This window comes from Corythoichthys intestinalis, chromosome 11 (genome assembly GCF_030265065.1).
Source record: "Corythoichthys intestinalis isolate RoL2023-P3 chromosome 11, ASM3026506v1, whole genome shotgun sequence".
Lineage (NCBI taxonomy): Eukaryota > Metazoa > Chordata > Actinopteri > Syngnathiformes > Syngnathidae > Corythoichthys > Corythoichthys intestinalis.
In genome coordinates, this window is record NC_080405.1 from 22,701,483 (window position 1) to 22,719,900 (window position 18,418).

General features: G+C 39.8%; 1 pseudogene; it reads right to left on the reverse strand.

Annotated features, from left to right (window-relative positions):
* LOC130923723 (equilibrative nucleobase transporter 1-like) overlaps positions 1–10,774 on the reverse strand; it is a 34,351-nt pseudogene extending 23,577 nt beyond the window's left edge.
* Positions 10,775–18,418: the final 7,644 nt, after the last annotated feature.

The following is an 18,418-nucleotide window of genomic DNA, read 5'->3' on the forward strand; positions in this document are numbered from 1 at the left end:
AGGCGGTGAGTCGATCGGGTTACAGTTTCTTTGTGTAGATCATATTTACTCCATCTTCTCTACTATAATGAGGACCAACACGGTAGGACAGTATAACCCAGAAACGTCAACGGTGCGACAAAGTGGCCGCCACGAGAACGCAGTGAAACGCGGGCGTTAAAGTCAATCAGCCACTGCAGACCAGTCGCAGTGCGGCCGCGTGTTAGACGCGTCCCAGAAGCGGCTCAACACGACGCACGCGAAAAGAACGGCAGAGTTTATTATTTGACACGAGACGTGACCCTCCTGCGTCAATACTACTACCGGTAGCTAGGATCGGGCAGACCGGAAGTCACTCGTATAAAAATACGGTGGATCCGGTCGATTTTCAAACTAATATGCAATCGAAACCCACTTTTTGAGTCCATCAGATCCCTTGAGTGGTAGATCGGGGCACAGTTGACTTGTCTTTGTTGATTTACTGCTGTCTTCTCCGCTTTCAGGCAAATTATTCCATATTTTGTGACTGTCAATGGTTCTCTTTCTTTGGCCAAACTATCCCACATTTTTGTAACTGTCATTGATACTGATGATGATGACAATAAAAAAATTCATTAATTAATTCATTCATTCATTCATATTAATAACCAACACGGCCCCGTGTTCAATACAAAACCCTCCTACCACAACAAAACAAGCAGGAACTAATATTCACATAGGAACTAAAGTTATACAACATAAAATATACTGTACAATATAAATGAATACTACATCACATTTGTAAAATATAACCACATAATACAATAAATAATAGCCCCATTTAAATAAAATAAACTGAAATGAGCTAAAACTTGTAACTGTAATTAAATAATAAGAATAATACACAGACCCTGCTTACACAATTAAATTTATTAATTTCTGTGTGGCGCTTTAACTTGAGAAAATCCACCAATAAAGCTTTTGAAAAAAATGATTCATTGAGGCATTTCATTTGTAAAATAAATGTTAAAAACTTTGTCATTGGGATTGCTTTTCTCTTTAGCACAAGACTTCTTTTTTTCTTCTTTCTTTCAGAAAGAAAGCTGACCAATACGCGGGGTCTAAAAGGCAAATTGTTGTTGGATTATCTTTAAATACCCGCTACTTTTTGAGCAGAATTCTAGCTTTGTATAGGCTAATGTTCCTATTGTTGAAAGCACAAAGGTGCGTAATAAACAACTAGCACATTTATTTTTTGCATTTTGTTTTCTTACTGTACCGAAAATGAACCGAACCGTAACCTCAAAACCGAGGTACGTACCGAACCGACATTTTTGTGTACCATTACACCATTACATAGACCGAAATCTTGAATTTCAAGCATTAATTATTAAGCAATTTTCTTGCAATATGAGACCACCACAATATCAAAGCAGGCACTTTCAATATCGCAATTATTGTGACATCTATATTGATTTGCCATAATCCTCCACATGGGGGAAAGAGTCATTTGAAGAGCACAAAATCTATCGGCGACTACCTACCTGCATGTTGGTGAGGAACAGCATCATGCCACCCACAGCTATAGACGAGAGTGCAGGGTAAAGCAGCATTGACAGAGCTGATGGAGAAAGATAAGGAATATGGACAAGGTGAATCTTCACCTACAAGAAAAAAAAAATCTATCTTGACAATCTATACCAGGGGTGTCCATACTTTTTGTAGAGGGGGCCAGATTTGGTGTGGTAAAAATGTGGGGGGCCGACCTTGGCTGACATCCTTTACGTAGAACAATATATTTAAGCAAATTTTAGCAAGCCATTCTGTGCGTCACATTTGCTTTATTATTTTTTTTAAATTAATAATTTCAACAATCTCGCAACTAGCCTTTGTGGCGTTCTCTTTCGACTCTCGGGCTCTTGCGAAATACTACTGTGAAATTAAACTAGCTTCAAGTTCTCGCTGCGTATCTTCCCTGTAATCTTGTCGTACATGTCAACGTGTCTTGTTCGGTAATATCGCCTCACACTGAACTCTTTAAAAACAGTGACTGTCTCTTTGCAAATGAGGCGGACACAGTTGTCGCGTATTTTAGTGAAGAAATAGTCCAATTTCCACCTGTCCTTGAAGTGTCAGCCGTCGCAGTCAACTTTTTTTTGTTGATTGTCGACATTTTCAGAAAATTGGGAGTAAAGGGTCACACGGGGTAATATTGCTTAGAGTGCTGCTGCCATTTAGTGGGTAAATGAGGAGCAGCATTTAGTGTGTAAGCTACTTTAAATGCTGGTAGCAGTACTGCTGACCAATTTATTAAGTCTGTGTGTGGGCCAGACGTTATTGATTTTAGGACAGAGGCTGGGGGGCCGGATGAAATTTGACCACGGGCCGCATTTGGCCCCCGGGCCGGACTTTGGACATGTCAGATCTATACAATGAATAGTCTAGGGGTCAGCATCAGGGTGCCCCAAGTAGAACATGAGTAGCTCTCTTCTAAAAAGATTTTACTGCTTAGGGGACATTGAGATTCCCAAGGAATATTCATTTATAATCATTTTCATACAACCAAAGCTGAATGTTACTGCAATGATGATTTGAAAACGTAAATTCTTGTATACTTTTTTTTTTTTTTTTTTTTTTTTTTTTACAAATTTAGCAATGACATTTTTGGTGACGCTAATTAATTCACAAAAACATTTTGAAACACTTAAATTCTTTATTTATTTGTTAAGTACAAATAAACACGTAAATAATAACAATAAATTGCAAATAAACAATGCGGTCAAATGCTGATAGCATTAAGTAGTGCAAAAGAATGGAATGTAAACAGATTCAGAACACTGACTTTTGTCTTTCCAACATGATTAAAAACAATTCTTCAAAAATATCTAGCATTAATATTATAGTATACGACTATATTATAATCGTAGTAGTATGTGAAGTATGTGGGATTAACCCCAGAAATCGTTATTATATGACGAATATGAGGTGCTTTTATTTTGAAATGTTCACTGGAGGTACGTTCGCTAAACCGCTAACAGGAAGCTTTACACGCTGCAAAAAAAAGCTCTTTTTTTTATTGCATGGGGTGTCAGTAATCATTTTTTCTTCATTTTTTTGTTTGCAAATTCTGTTGAGAAGCGATTTTTCATGTTTGAAGTGTCACCTTTTAACCGCAAGTTTGCGTTTTGGAGAAGACTGCCCGTGTTTTATAGCAGGCTAAAGTAGGTTGTCTTTTTTCCTCATTAGCCTCAATGCAGCAATGCTAACATTTACAGTGTTTAATATAAGATGCGTTTCCTTATTTTGTATGTCTGAACTTTAATTCTACCACGTGTTAGTGACCAATAAACATCTGTGAAATGAACTTGAGTCTCATATGCAATCAACACGCACGTGTACACGCACGCACAAATGTACGCACGCACAAACGTGACGAGTAAAATTACCGCCCTCGTTTTTATTTACCGTGCGAGAAATTGATTCATTGCATATCATTGCATATATCGTGACCGGCTTAGCAACTTCAATAAAACATGTCGTTAGTTAGTTAGATGGGCTTACAATCTGTCAGCTTGTCTCCTGTCGTCTTCCAAAATTACAACTGGGTGACGGCGCTTTAGGTGCTCATTCACGGCCGAAGTGCAGCCAAGCTTGGCATTGAAGAGACAGGACACAACAGTGTATCCTCCTTTGCTTCGTTGAAAGAAGTCAATGTTTTGGGCACTCTGGTGAGCTTTTTTTGGCTTTGTGCCACTTTCGTCAGACATTAATAAAAATCTCACTCACCCCCACCCCCCCACCCCCCCTTAAATATTTTCTCCCCGGATCTACACAATTCATGTAGGTCACCCTTTTTGACTTCAAAATGGCAAATTTGGCCAAAAGGTGAGAGATTTTCATGCCTGAGAGTATGTCTGAAATGCTCAAGTTGTCACGTGTTTAACAATCTGACACTGATCGCATTAGTCTTAATAGAGGGTAAATCTGACTGGCAGAATTTGATCTGCTGACTGATTGAAAGGGTATGATTGGCTATCAATGCGTCTGTGCAAGTTTTCCCACTTGAAAATATTAGAGAGGCCTGTAATTGTCAACATGGGTAAACCTCAACCATTAGGGACAGAATGTGGGAAAAAAAACAACAGAAAATCACATTGTTTGATTTTTAAAGAATTTATTTGCGAATTATGGTAGAAAATAAGTATTTGGTCAATACCAAAAGTTCATATCAATACTTTGTTGGCAATAACGGAGGCCAAACGTTTTCTGTACCTCTTAACAAGCTTTTCACACACTGTTGCTGGTATTTTGGCCCAGTCCCCTATGCAGATCTCCTCTAGAGCAGTGATATTTTGGGGTTGTCGTTGGGCAACACTGACTTTCAACTCCCTCCACAGATGTTCTATGGGGTTGAGATCTGGAGACTGGCTAGACCACTCCAGGACCTTGAAAAGCTTCTTACGAAGCATCTCCTTGGTTGCCCTGGCTGTGTATTTGGGATATTGTCATGCTGAAAGACCCAGCCACGTCTCATCTTCAATGCCCTTGCTGTTGGAAGGAGATTTTCACTCAAAATCTCTCGATACATGGCCCAAAAAGTTCTATTTTGGTTTCATCTGACCATAACACATTCTCCCAGTCCTCTTCTGGACCATCCAAATGCTCTCTAGCGAACCGCAGACGGGCCTGAATGTGTACTGGCTTCAGCAGAGGGACATGTCTGGCAGTGCAGGATTTGAGTCCCTGGCGGCGCATTGTGTTACTGATAGTAGCCTTTGTTACTGTGGTCCCAGCTCTCTGTAGGTCATTCACTAGGTCCCCCCGTGTGACTCTGAGATTTTTGCTCACCGTTCTTATCATTTTGACGCCATGGGGTGGGATCTTGCATGGAGCCACCCAGATTGAGGGAGATTATCAGTGAACCTGTATGTCTTCCATTTTCTAATAATTGCTCCCACAGTTGATTTTTTTGCACCAAGCGTTTTACCTATTGCAGATTCAGTCTTCCCAGCCTGGTGCAGGTCTACAATTTTGTCTCTGGTGTCCTTCGACAGCTCTATGGTCTTGGCCATAGTGGAGTTTGGCGTGTGACTGACTGAGTTTGTGGACAGGTGTCTTTTATACCAATAATGAGTTAAAACAGGTGCCAATAATACAGGTAACGAGTGGAGCCTCCTTAGACCTCGTTAGAAGAAGTTAGACCTCTTTGACAGCCAGATATGTTGCTTGTTTGTAGGTGACCAAATACTTATTTTGCACTCTGATTTGGAAATAAATTCTTTAAAATTTTAACAACGTGATTTTCCGTTTTTTTCCCCCACATTCTGTCTCTCATGGTTGAGGTTTACCCATGTTGACAATTACAGGCCTCTCCAATCTTTTCAAGTAGGAGAACTTGCACAATTGGTGGTTGACTAAATACTTATTTGCCCCACTGTATGTGCAAACTTTGAAAAACCCTGCTTGGAACCAGGTAAAAATGCAAAAACACAAAAAGAGCAAACTGTGTCATTGTCATTGGTGTTTCCATTAAAGGTGCTATGACATACAGTACAGATAACAAAAATCAAGAGGACTGAATTTATGTAATTTTTCACCTGACACTTAAATCTTGCGTTTTTTTCCCCCAGTTCATAGTTATTCCATCCAAAGTAATTCATCAATGAACGCACACATTTTTATCCAAAAGTCGGCAATCAGTCATTCTCGTTGTGATGTCATAACCAGAAGGAATAATTGTGACTAGCTTTCTAATGCTATGCTAGTACTGTACGAATACTAGGGTTACCAACTCTGTGAAAAAAAAAAAAAAGTGACACCTCATTGGTAGAGCTGGCCGGCCTGATAACTGTCACCCTTTAATTTTTTTTTTTTGTATGTGAAAAGTGAACTTTATTAATTGTTATAATATTATAACAATTTTACTCAAACCTATATTAAATAGGTACATATTTGAGTGATATAAGCACAGGGGAAAAAATAATTATGCACAACATGGTAGCAGACTGCAAGAATTTCCAGTGTCTAGTTGGGAACTCAAATCTATTTTATGAATTACAGTGGTACCTCTTCTTATACAAGTAATTGGTTCTGAAGGTAGTTTCTTAACTTGAAAATTCTGTACGTAGAGACACATTCTCGATGTAATCTGTTCCCAGACCCCCACAATTCAGTGGAAGTCCATTTTAACCAGCTGGAAGATGCTAAACAATAGCCAATGGCAGAGAAGCTATAAGTATGTTACGTTCAGTAAACTCTGGGAGCTGCGAGTACCAGCCATTTTTGCCTTTCTTATCCTGAAATTTCTTTTGTAACGAGAGGCAACTTTTTCCCGTTGAAGCATGTCTTAACCTGAAAATTCTGTATGTATAGACGTTATTAAGTAGAGGTACCACTGTATTTAGTGGCATCTGAGAAAGGAGCCCTTCGGAGGACTAATTTAATTATTAAGCTTTTCTGTCACTTTTCCCCCCTGTCATTTTAAAGTCACTTGCGTAGTATGTCAAACCGCATTAGCAACATTATGAGGTACCTTGCACGGCAAATATTGTAAGTTCCTTTTTTTCCCCGATGCTGTAAATCTGGTTCAATATACCCCACACAAGCAAGTACAATTGGTAGCAGGCATGTGATCATTTTTCAAACCTTTTGCCTGCCATGCCTTTTAAGTTAATTATAAGCCTCAGACACTACAATATTTTGTGACCGTACAGGTAACAGAAAGATATAGACATTTACTTGGAGTTGCGAAGGCCAACATCAGGAGTCCCCCAGTGTGAAGAACTCTGGTGCAACAAAACACAAATCATGAGTAGTAAATTCATCTAATCTAGATCATGATGCAATTGTAGACAGAAATAATTTTAAAAAAGGAAAGAAAAAGGAAAAACAAAAAAACCCACCAGTTTTAGTGCCAAATTGGAGCTCAATATATTAATATTTACGTATATATACAGTATATATATATATATATATATATATATATATATATATATATATATATATATATATGTATATATATATGTATATATATATATATATATAGATAGATAGATAGATAGATACAGTGTATCACAAAAGTGTGTACACCCCTCGCATTTCTGCAGGTATTTAAATATATCTACATGGGACAACACTGACAAAATGACATTTTGACACAACGAAAACTAGTGCAGCTTATATAATAGAGTTAATTTCTTTTCCCCTCAAAATAACTCAAAATATAGCAATTAATATCCAAACCCCTGGCAACAAAAGTGAGTACACCCCTTAGTATTCAATATTAACATACAACATGCCAACTGTCAATATTTTGTGTGGCCACCACTATTATCCAGAACTGCCTTTACTCTCCTGGGCATGGAGTTGACCAGAGCTTCAATGGTTGCCACTGGAATGCCCTTCTACTCCTCCATGACGACGTTGTGGAGCTGCCGGATATTTCAAACTTTGCGCACCTCCACCTTCCGCTTGAGGATCCCCCAAAGATGTTCTATTGGGTTCAAGTCTGGAGACATGCTTGGCCAGTCCATCACCTTTACCCTTAGCCTCTTCATTAAAGCAGTGGTAATCTTGGAGGTGTGTTTGGGGTCATTGCCATGCTGGAACACTGCCCTGCGACCCACTTTCTGGAGGGAGAGGATCATGCTCTGCTACAGTATTTCACAGTAAATGTTGGAGTTCATGTTTCCCTCAATGGAATGTAACTCTCCAACACCTGCAGCACTCATGCAGCCCCAGACCATGACATTCCCACCACCATGCTTGACTGTAGGCATGACACACTTATATTTGTACTCCTCACCTGGTTGCCGCCACACATGCTTGAGACCATCGGAACCAAATTAATCTTTCATCTCATCAGACCATAGGACACGGTTCCAGTAATCCTTGTGCTTTGTTGACATGTCTTCAGCAAACTGTTTGCGGGCTTTCTTGTGTACGGTCTTCATAAGAGGTTTCCTCTTGGGGTGACAGCCATGCACACCAATTTGATGTAGAGTGCAGCGTATGCTCTGAGCACTAACAGGCTGACCCCCCACCTCTTCAATCTCTGCAGCAATGCTGGAAGCACTCCTGCGACGATCTTTCAAAGAAAGCATTTAGACGTGACGCTCAGCACGACCAACCCAAGGCCTGTTCTGAGTGGACCCTGCTCTTTTAAAACGCTGAATGATCTTAGCCACTGTGCTGCAGCTCAGTTTCAGGGTGTTGGCAATCTTTTTTTAGCCTTGGCCATCTTCATGTAGTCATCTTTTAAGATCCTAAGAGAGTTCTTTGCCATGTGGTGCCATGTTGGAACTTTCAGTGACCAGTATGAGAGAGTGTGAGAGTTGCACTACAAATTTGAACACACCTGCTCCCTATGCACACCTGGACCTAGTAACACTAAGGAGTCACATGACATTTTGGAGGGAAAATGACAAGTAGTACTCAATTTAGACATTTAGGGATGTAGTTTCTGAGGGGTGTACTCACTTTTGTTGCCAGGGGTTTGGATATTAAAGGCTATATTTTGAGTTATTTTGAGGGGAAAATAAATTAACTCAACTATATAAGCTGCACACAGACTACTTTTCATTGTGTCAAAGTGTCATTTTTTCAGTGTTGTCTTGTTCCATGAAAAGACGTACTTAAATATCTGCAGACATGCGAGGGGTGTACTCACTTTTGTGATACACTGTGTGTATATATATACATATATATATGTATATTTATATATATATATACTGTATATATATATATATATATATATACACACACACACACAGTGGGGAGAACAAGTATTTGATACACTGCCAATGGGTTTTCCCATGGGTTTTGCTTCTTCTTTTGAGGACTTGTTTGCCATGGGTCACCCTGACAGGGCATAAAGCCCCAGACAACATAGCATTCTAGGATCATTGGGACACACAAACACTTCTCCCACGATAATGTGATGACTCATAGAGGGAGAAGACAAATTCAATTTATGAGTACTAAAGCTGGGCAAGTTAACACATTTTTATCGCCTTAACGTGCTAATTAATTAGTGCTGACAATTCTTTTTCCTGCCTTCGACGGAGGCGGAGGTGTTTCATCCCTGCTCCTGCTTTTTCTGCTATCTGCTATCTCTGTCAGTCTAGTCAGTCTGCTTTTTGTGTATCTTTTTTCCTCTGTGGACCAACTGTCGCCGGTCTCTCACTCGAAAATTTGGATGTGATTAGTTGGTCCCTCAGTGCCCAGGAGAGCCGTCCTGCCCGGAAGGGACCTTTGCGGCGGGGTACGTGAGGAACTGATGGGACCACTGGAAGCCCGCCTGTCTCGCTGTCCTATCCGTGGAAGACATCGAGGATATTTGGCTGTTTGGCGTGACGGTTGTGGGGTTTCTTCTGCTTGGCTTTGGAGGTGTCGTGCTGTACCGGAAAGTTTCCAAGATGGCAGCTTTCAAGGTCATTGACAAATTGTCCACGAATCAAACGGTGCAATTCAAGGCTTTGGAGGACCGGGTGGAAGCTCGGATTGTGAACTTATTCCGTGAGAACACGGTGCAGTCCGAGGAAGGATGGAGAAAGGTCGACGTCATCTGGCGCCAAATGGCAGAACTGTTGAGGCAGACCGCGACTGTTGGCAATGACTTGAGGGAACTAGGGTCTCGCCTTAACCTTGATGAGCGCGATTTTGACTGATGACCAACTGTATATGGACGTATTAAATTTTTGATTCGGCTTAATTGATTATAACTTTCCTTTCCCTTTCCCCCTTACCCCCCTCCCTTCTCCTAGAAGAGCCAGCAGATGGCCATATCTGTTGCCCTTGATTCTCTTCCCAAGGCTGGTCGCAGGGTCCTGCGACTTTTATTTTGTCAACAAATACTGATATACTTGCGCACACACACACTCACACACACACACATCCCTCCCCCCCTCCAGTCCGCTTCCGTCTCCTTCTTTCTCCAATCTCTGCACCCCCCCAGTTTTCCTTTTTTGTCGTGACAAAAAATTCCTGCACGTGACCTGTGCGTCGTGTCATATCCCTGCTATGTTGTATGATATATTTTGTGTATATGTAACTTAACTGCTCTGTACTTTCTGAAGTTGGCGGAGCGAAACGATTTGCAGCAGCCTGATGCTTTCCATCAAACACAATTTCGTTGTCATCTGTACATATACTGTATGTCAATGACCATTAAAGCTTTCCATTTCCAATTTCATTTCCATTATTTTATTAGTCATTATCCTTGATCATACAAATCTTACTTTGAGGAGGCAAAAAAACAAAACAATTTTTTAAAAAAACTTGAATGTCTAAATCTACCTATCAATGTCTTTCAAGCTCTATGTCTGCGCGTGAAATTACCTTTCCTTAAAAAAAATTGTAATCACAAGGCCATTGTCTATGGTTTTCTCAATAAAACGAGTGACACTGCCACTGCTTCCCACCTGGCACAACTCACCCCATTTCCTTCATATACTGTAGATAGTAATTTATCTATCGCTCCACATACTTCGTATACAATATAAACCGTACATACACAATCAAGCTATTGTATATTTTCATTTAGAAAATGAATCCTGGTCTTTTTCAAGGTAAGTGCATTCCTGTTGACTATTGACAAAAAAAACTGCTATACCCCCCTTAGGTGAGCCCATGAGTTTTTAGTTCATAATTAGAGGGAAGAAGAACAAACTGACCTTGGACCTGCGAACCATTGCTATTGGTGGTGTTGACACAGAAAGAGCCAAAGAACCCCTTCAACTTAAAGAGGAACCCAAGTGAGGCCCACCCAAATATAATTCCTGCAAAGAACAGACACTCCACCATGCCAGTGATGAAGGTCAGACATTTTCGTACGTTGAAGTTCTTCAAACACTGCGACAACATGGTTCAAGCTTCTTGCGCACACACACCTGCCGAAAAGGAGGTGAGGTAAAGTAAGAATTATGACTCTCGTTGATGACAGCTTTGCATGTATTTTTATGTTTTGGAGGTGACAAAAAAGTCCCATTAATTTCCTATGGCTTCCTCAGCTTCGAAACATTCTCATTCATTTTTCATGAGATTCGCATGAACTTTAATACATCTTCTTTTCCTTTCGGTGTTCCCATATAGGGTTCGCCACTGCGAAGCAGTTGTCTCCATCTAACCCTGTGCTCTGCGTTCTCTGCTCTCACACCAACTATCTTCATATCCTCATTAACTACATCCATAAACCTCCTGTTTGGTCGTCCTCTAGACCTCCTGCCTGGTATATGGAAATTCAGTATCATTTTGCCAATATAGTAGCCGTACTGCATATGCACGTAAAAATTCTTCTTTTTGTGATTAATGGTGGATTGCAAGCAATTTTCAGGTGCATACCTCCACCAATGTACAAAATGGACAGCACTCATTCCTCCACCTTTACGATCTATAAATTGACTTATTGTCTATCAAAGAATTTAAAAGTGCTTTCCTTACATACTTACAGTGAGGAAAATAAGTATTTTAATACCTTGCGATTTTGCACGTTCTACCACTTAGAAATGATGGGCTGGTTTGAAATTTTCATGGGAAGTGCTTGTCCCCTGTGAGAGACAGAGTAAAAAAGAAAAATCCCGAAATAACAGCGTATGATTTTTTAAGACTTTATTTGTATTATACTGTTGCAAATAAGTAATTGAACAACTGAGAAAATCAATGTTAATATTTGGTACAGTAGCCTTTGATTACAATTACAGAGGTCAAACGTTTCCTGTAACTTTTCACCAGGTTTGCACAGACTGCCGAAACACAGAGTTTCTATTGGGTTTGGGTCTGGAGACTGGCTAGGGCCCTCCAGTACCTTGATATGCTTTTTAAGAAGCCACTCCTTGCTAATTCTGGCTGTCTGCTTCAGGCTATTGTCATGTTGGAAGACCCAGTCATGACCCATTTTCAATGCTCTAACTGAGGGAAGGAGGTTATTCCCCAAAATCTCACAATATATGGCCCTGGTCATCATCTCCCTAATACAGTGCAGTCGTCCAGCCCCATGTGCAGAAAAACACCCCCAAAGCATGATGCGACCACCCCCATGCTTCAAAGTAGGGATGGTGTTCTTGGGATGGTAGTCATCATTGTTCTTCCTCCAAACACATATGAGTGTCATTAAGACCAAAAAGTTCCATTATAATCTCATATGACCACATGACTTTCTTCCATGATGCCTCTGGATCAGTCAAATAGTCACTGTCAAACTTAAAATGTGCCAGGATACGTGCTGATTTTAGCAGGGGAACCTTCCGTTCCGTCAATGATTTTTAACCATGACTTCTTAGTGTATTAGCAACTGTAACCTTGGAAATGGTGGCCCCAGCTCCTTTTACATCATTGACCAGCTCCTCCTCTCTTAGCTGATTCCTCACTTTTTGGATCATTGAGACCCTACGAGGTACAGTCTATCACAAAAGTGAGCACACCCCTCGCATTTCTGCAGATATTTAAGTATATCTTTTCATGGGACAACACTGACAAAATGACACTTTGACACAATGAAAAGTAGTCTGTGTGCAGCTTATTTAATAGAGTTAATTTATTTTCCCCTCAAAATAAATCAAAATATAGCCATTAATATTATAAACCCCTGGCAACAAAAGTGACTACACCCCATAGAAACTACGTACATCCCTAAATGTCCAAATTGAGTACTGCTTGTCATTCTCCCTCCAAAATGTCATGTGACTCGTTACAGGAGTGCTGTCAGCATTGCTGCAGAGATTGAAGAGGTGGGGGGGGGGGTGTCAGCCTGTTAGTGCTCAGACCATACGCCGCACTCTACATCAAATTGGTGTGCATGACTGTCACCCCAGGTGACCCCCCCCCCCCGCCTCTTCTGAAGACAGTACACAAGAAAGCCCGCCCGTCTCATCAGACCATAGGACATGGTTCCAGTGATCCATGTGCTTTGTTGACATGTCTTCAGCAAGCTGTTTGCGGGCTTTCTGGTGTTGTCCCATGAAAAGATATACTTAAATACAGTGGGGCAAAAAAGTATTTAGCCAGGCACCAATTGTGCCAGTTCTCCCACTTAAAAAGATGACAGAGGCCTGTAATTTTCTTCATAGGTGTACCTCAACGATGAGAGACAGAATGAAAAAAAAAATCCAGAAAATCACTTTGTCTGATTTTTAAAGAATTTATTTGTAAATTATGGTGGAAAAGAAGTATTTAGTCACTTACAGACAAGCAAGGTTTCTGGCTCTTACAGAGCTTTAACTTCTTTAAGAGGCTCCTCTGTGCTTCACTCGTTACCTCTATTAATGGCACGTGTTTGAACTCATTCTCAGTACAAAAGACAACTGTCCACAACCTCAAACAGTCACACTCCAAACTCCACTATGGCCAAGACCAAAGAACTGTCAAAGGACTTAACATAAACAAAATTCTAGACCTGAATCTTGCTGGGAATACTTAATCTGCAATAGGTAAGCAATTTGGTGTGAAGAAATCAACTGTGGGAGCAATTATTAGAAAATGGAAAACATGCAAGACCACTGATCATTTGCCTTGATCTGGCGCTCCCCGCAAGATGTCACCCTGTGGGGTCAAAATTATCCCAAGAACAGTGATCAAAAATCACAGAATCACTCGGGGGAAGCTCGCGAATGACCTGGGGAGAACTGGGACCAAAGTCATAAAGGCTACTATCAATACCCCACTCCGCCAACAGGAACTCAAATCCTGTAGTGCCAGATGTGTCCCCCTGCTTAAGCCAGTACACGTCCAGGCCCATCTGAAAATTGCTAGAGAGCATTTGGATGAGCCATAAGAGGACTGGGAGAAGGTCATATAGTCAGATGAAACAAAAATTGAACTTTTTGGTAGAAACACATCTTCTCGTGTTTGAAGGTGAAAGAATGCTGAATTGTATCCATACCTACTGTGAAGCATGGGGGTGGAAACGTCATGCTTTACCACATTTTTTCTGCAAAGGGACCAGGACACCTGATTCGTGTAAAGGAAAGGATGAATGGGGGCATGTATTGTGAGATTTTGAGTGAAAACCTCCTTCCATCAGCAAGGGCATTGAAGATGAAACGTGGCTGAGTCTTTCAGCATAACAATGATCCCAAACATTTTGCTGGGGAAACAAAGAGTGGCTTCGTAAGAAGCATTTCAAAGTCCTGGAGTGGACTAGCTGGCCTCCAGATGTCAACCATATATGAAATCCTTGGAGGGAGTTGAAAGTCCGTGTTGCCAAACGACAGCCCCAAAACATCACTGCTCTCGAGGAAATCTGCGTGGAGGAATGGGCCAAAATAACTGCAACAGCGTGTGAAAACCTTTGAAGACCTACAGAAAACGTTTTGACCTCTGTCATTATCGATTTAGGGAATATAACATAGTATTGAGATGAACTTTTGTTCTTGACTAAATACTTATTTTCCATCATAATTTGCAAATAAATTCTTTAAAAATCAGTCAAAGTGATTTTTAGGATTTTTTTTCTCATTCTGTCTCTCATCGTTTAGGTACACCTATGAAGAAAATTACAGGCCTTTGTCATCTTTATAAGTGGGAGAACTGGCACAATTGGTGGCTGACTAAATGCTTTTTTTGCCCCACTGTATCTGCAGAAACGCGAGGGGTGTACTCACTTTTGTGATACACTGTAGATCTTAATTTGAGCCCCAGTCCAAGGGAGATTGTAATTCATGTTTGGCTTCTTCTATTTTCTAATAATTGCTCCAACGGTGGATCTTATATCACCAAGCTGCTTGGCAATTGCGCATGACCCCTTCCAGCCTTGTACGGGTCTACAATTCTGTCTCTGGTGTCTTTGGACAACTCTTTGGTCTTGACCATATTAGTAATTGGAGTCTTCCTGATTTTATGGGGTGGACAGGTGTTTATATGCAGCTAACCGCCTCAAACAGGTCAAAAAGTCAGACTCAAAAAGTCTACCTCCACTCCACCTATTCATTGAACTTTTTAAAGGCGACCAACAGGTCTTTGAGGCTCACAATTCTAGCTAATAGACAGGTGTTCAAATACTTATTTGCAGCAGTACAGTATAATACAAATAAATTGTTAAAATTTTTTTCTTTAGATTGTCTCTCGCAGTGGACAAGCACTTACCATGAAAATTTCAAACTCGCCCACCATTTTTAAGTGGGAGAACTTGCAAAATTGCAGGGTGTTCAAATATTTATTTTCCGAACTGTCTTCCTCTCCCCTCATCCCAATCAAATCCTTCAGAGACCATCCATGTTGTTAAAATTGAAAAAAAAAAAAAGTATCTAAATGTACAGACTTTGTTACATCATAGAAGGTTTTTCAGATATCTACACCTTAACTAACCTTTTTTAGTGAGTCTTTGATAAGCTATACGTAACAAACAGTGTTATTGTCAAAATGTACGAAGGCATCCTATATTTGCATATGTGAGTATAGTTTGTTTGAGTTTATGTTCTACACATGTACATCAAAACGGTTTCAACCTTTGAAGACATTGTGTTTACGTCTATCTACAGTGTAATCATTAGATTACTGTTTGAGAAAAAAGAAATTACAATGGGAAGTGACCCAATATTAACAGGACATGACCCATAATGTCAAAAGGGTGAAAAAGTACTGCTTCCAACAAAATTAACAGTTACCCATGAAAATGTGAGCAAAAACCCGCACAGAGTATGTATGTAACACACTCAAATGAACAGATCTGTAACCTATTGTGTATGTACAAAAAGTGAAAACAAACAAAACAAATGGATACAGACCTTGTAATTCCTCACTGGAGCTCTCTAGATGCTGTTACTTCATCATTGCCTCACACTAATCCTTTATACAGAGGAAGCCTCATTGGTAATAAGCAATCGCTGCACGAATGTCATATCATATAACTTTTCAGGGAGTTTTCTTATTCTATAAAAGATTGTTTTACCTGATACCAGGTAGGTACAGCAGGTACAGATAACACCTATCGTGGAACGCAGTATCTGATGGCCAGGGCTGTGCAAACTTGTCCTCAAGGGCTGCTGTGGGTCCTGATCTTTGTTCCGACTAATACTGCACAATACATGTTAAAGCAAAAACCTTCACCCAGTATGGCTCTTTGTGGAATTTGCCCACCCCTGCTTTAGATGTGTAAAAAAATGTTGTTTTTTAAACATCTTCATGCATCAATTATCAGGTGTCGAGGTCACAGCAGGTGACTGCTATGGCTCTTGGGTAACACATAACAATAAGGGTCCCTTAACATTAGTTTATGCATTTTTGGACAGTAACTAATGTTTAAGTAACAGTACATTAATTCATATAATCTTTTATTTAACATTTATGAATATAATAATTAACATTAGTTAATGCTTTAGTTAATGCATAACCAGACAGTAACTAATGGTATTAAAAAAATGTATACAATACATTACTCAACATTAATTCACATATACATTAGTGCATTAATTCACGGTATTAATGTATACTTGTATGAGTAAATGAATATGTTATTTCAAATTGAGGAACTTTGCCCTGTGAGTCCTTGGGTGCTGCAAACCTAACTTTAAGTGGAATGGAATTATGGAATTATTTGACGTTAATGTGCCTCTTAAGTATTACTTAACCATAGTTAACTATTACTGACTACGGTTTGGACTCTTATTGTAAAGTGTAGCACATGTGTCCCTTAACTAAGAAATTATAAATGCTTAAGTCCCCCCGTTAACCTTTATTAACCATTACTGAATGCTTTTTGGACCCTTACTGTAAAGTGCAGCACATGTGTCCCTTAACTAAGAAATTATAAATGCTTATGTTCCCTCCCTTAACTTTTATTAACCATTACTGAATGCTTTTTGGACCCTTATTGTAAAGTGTAGCACATGTGTCCCTTAAGTAAGAAATTATAAATGCGTAAGGTCCTCCCTTAACAATAATTAAACATTACTGGATGCTTTTTGAACCATTATTGTCAAGTGTAACACATGTAACCCTTGGGGTGCAGATAAGATGAACTATGAATAGTTCAAAACGTACATATTTTATTGAAAACAGTCAAATGTTCTTAAAGATTACATTTTAATTCCAGCAGTTACATGTGTTACGAGGGAATTTTTAAGTAGAAAATGGTTGGACATGTTTTGAAGATGAGTACATATGAATTATTTTTCTTATATTATATTGTGGTGTTGCTATCTGCATATTTCCTTATAGGAACATGTTGTGAGTGAGTTCCGCCCGGACCCTTTTAGGGTACACACTCGGCTCTGGTTTCCCATGTGCCTCGTGTTTGCTATGCGAGTTCTGTTCTTGTGAGAAATAAATGTCTTCAAGTTTTGACCACAATACTCTGCCTCCGACTCCTTCCTGGCACTACACTGGTGACCCCGACAGTGGACTTGCAGTCTCCAGGACCACAACGAACACGATGGCTGCGAAGGCCGCACTTAAATTGCCGACGAAGAGCCAAATTTGCTCTTCTTGGAACTGTTCCAACATAATATCTATATTTTTGTGTGGCCTTTAGGCCCACTGTTTTCCATAGCTGCCGTGAAAGTGTCAGCAGGACTTCCCTGCTGAGATTTTCCTGCAGAGGCCAAATATTGCAAAGACTCTTCTGTTTAAAATATGCGAGTGAATAAAAAGTCATTGTTTTTCAACACAATATTAGATATCAATTAATAATTCTAAGCTAAAAATGACAGACATTTTGAATAATAAATATAGTTAATTACCTTCATTTTATGGCTTGGTTGAATAAAAAGCGGTTGCGCGACCTATGTAAACGGGGGTTTCCAGGGTAAAACGGACAAATTAAAAATAGTTTGGGGGCTTAATGCGCCATGAATCTGCTATGACAGCATATAGACATAATGTTCTATAAAACAAAAAAAAAGGGGTTTTGGCTTAAAATACTGCAGTTTCTTTTAAAGAGGAGTGCAAGAGCAGAAACTGCTTTTTCAGTCTTGTCTGTGTTTTCAGCCATATATATGTATACATGTATATATATTGGGGGAAAAAAACGACTTCAAAAAATTCACTCGCATGTTTTAAACTTCTAAACAAAGTACGTCACAATGAAAAAAATTGTGTGTGTAAAAAAGTCACGGATATCTACCTCGTAACTATTACTTATGGTATGTTTTTTGATACTGTCGCATTTTCTCCGATATGTTTGATGATAAATAATGGATCCAAACAAAGAAAAATGAAAAAAAAAAAACGTTTAAAAGGGTAAATATATGAAAAGGAAACTCGACCACTCCTTGATGTCTGCGATTTCTGCATCGCGACCCTTGTTATATTACCATGTTTCACCCATAAAATCCCCCCATAATCCAGCTAAGGCATTTCACAGCTGTGTCTACTCTTGACACTCAGTGATACATGCTACATGGTGTTAGGTCCTCTTCCCCCTCCTTCTGAGACATGCCCACCTCCAGCAGGTGTGCATGTTTTTAGCTGATTGCAGGTCAGACGAGTGGAGCGGCCACAGCTGAGAGCAATGAACATCAGCCAGCTT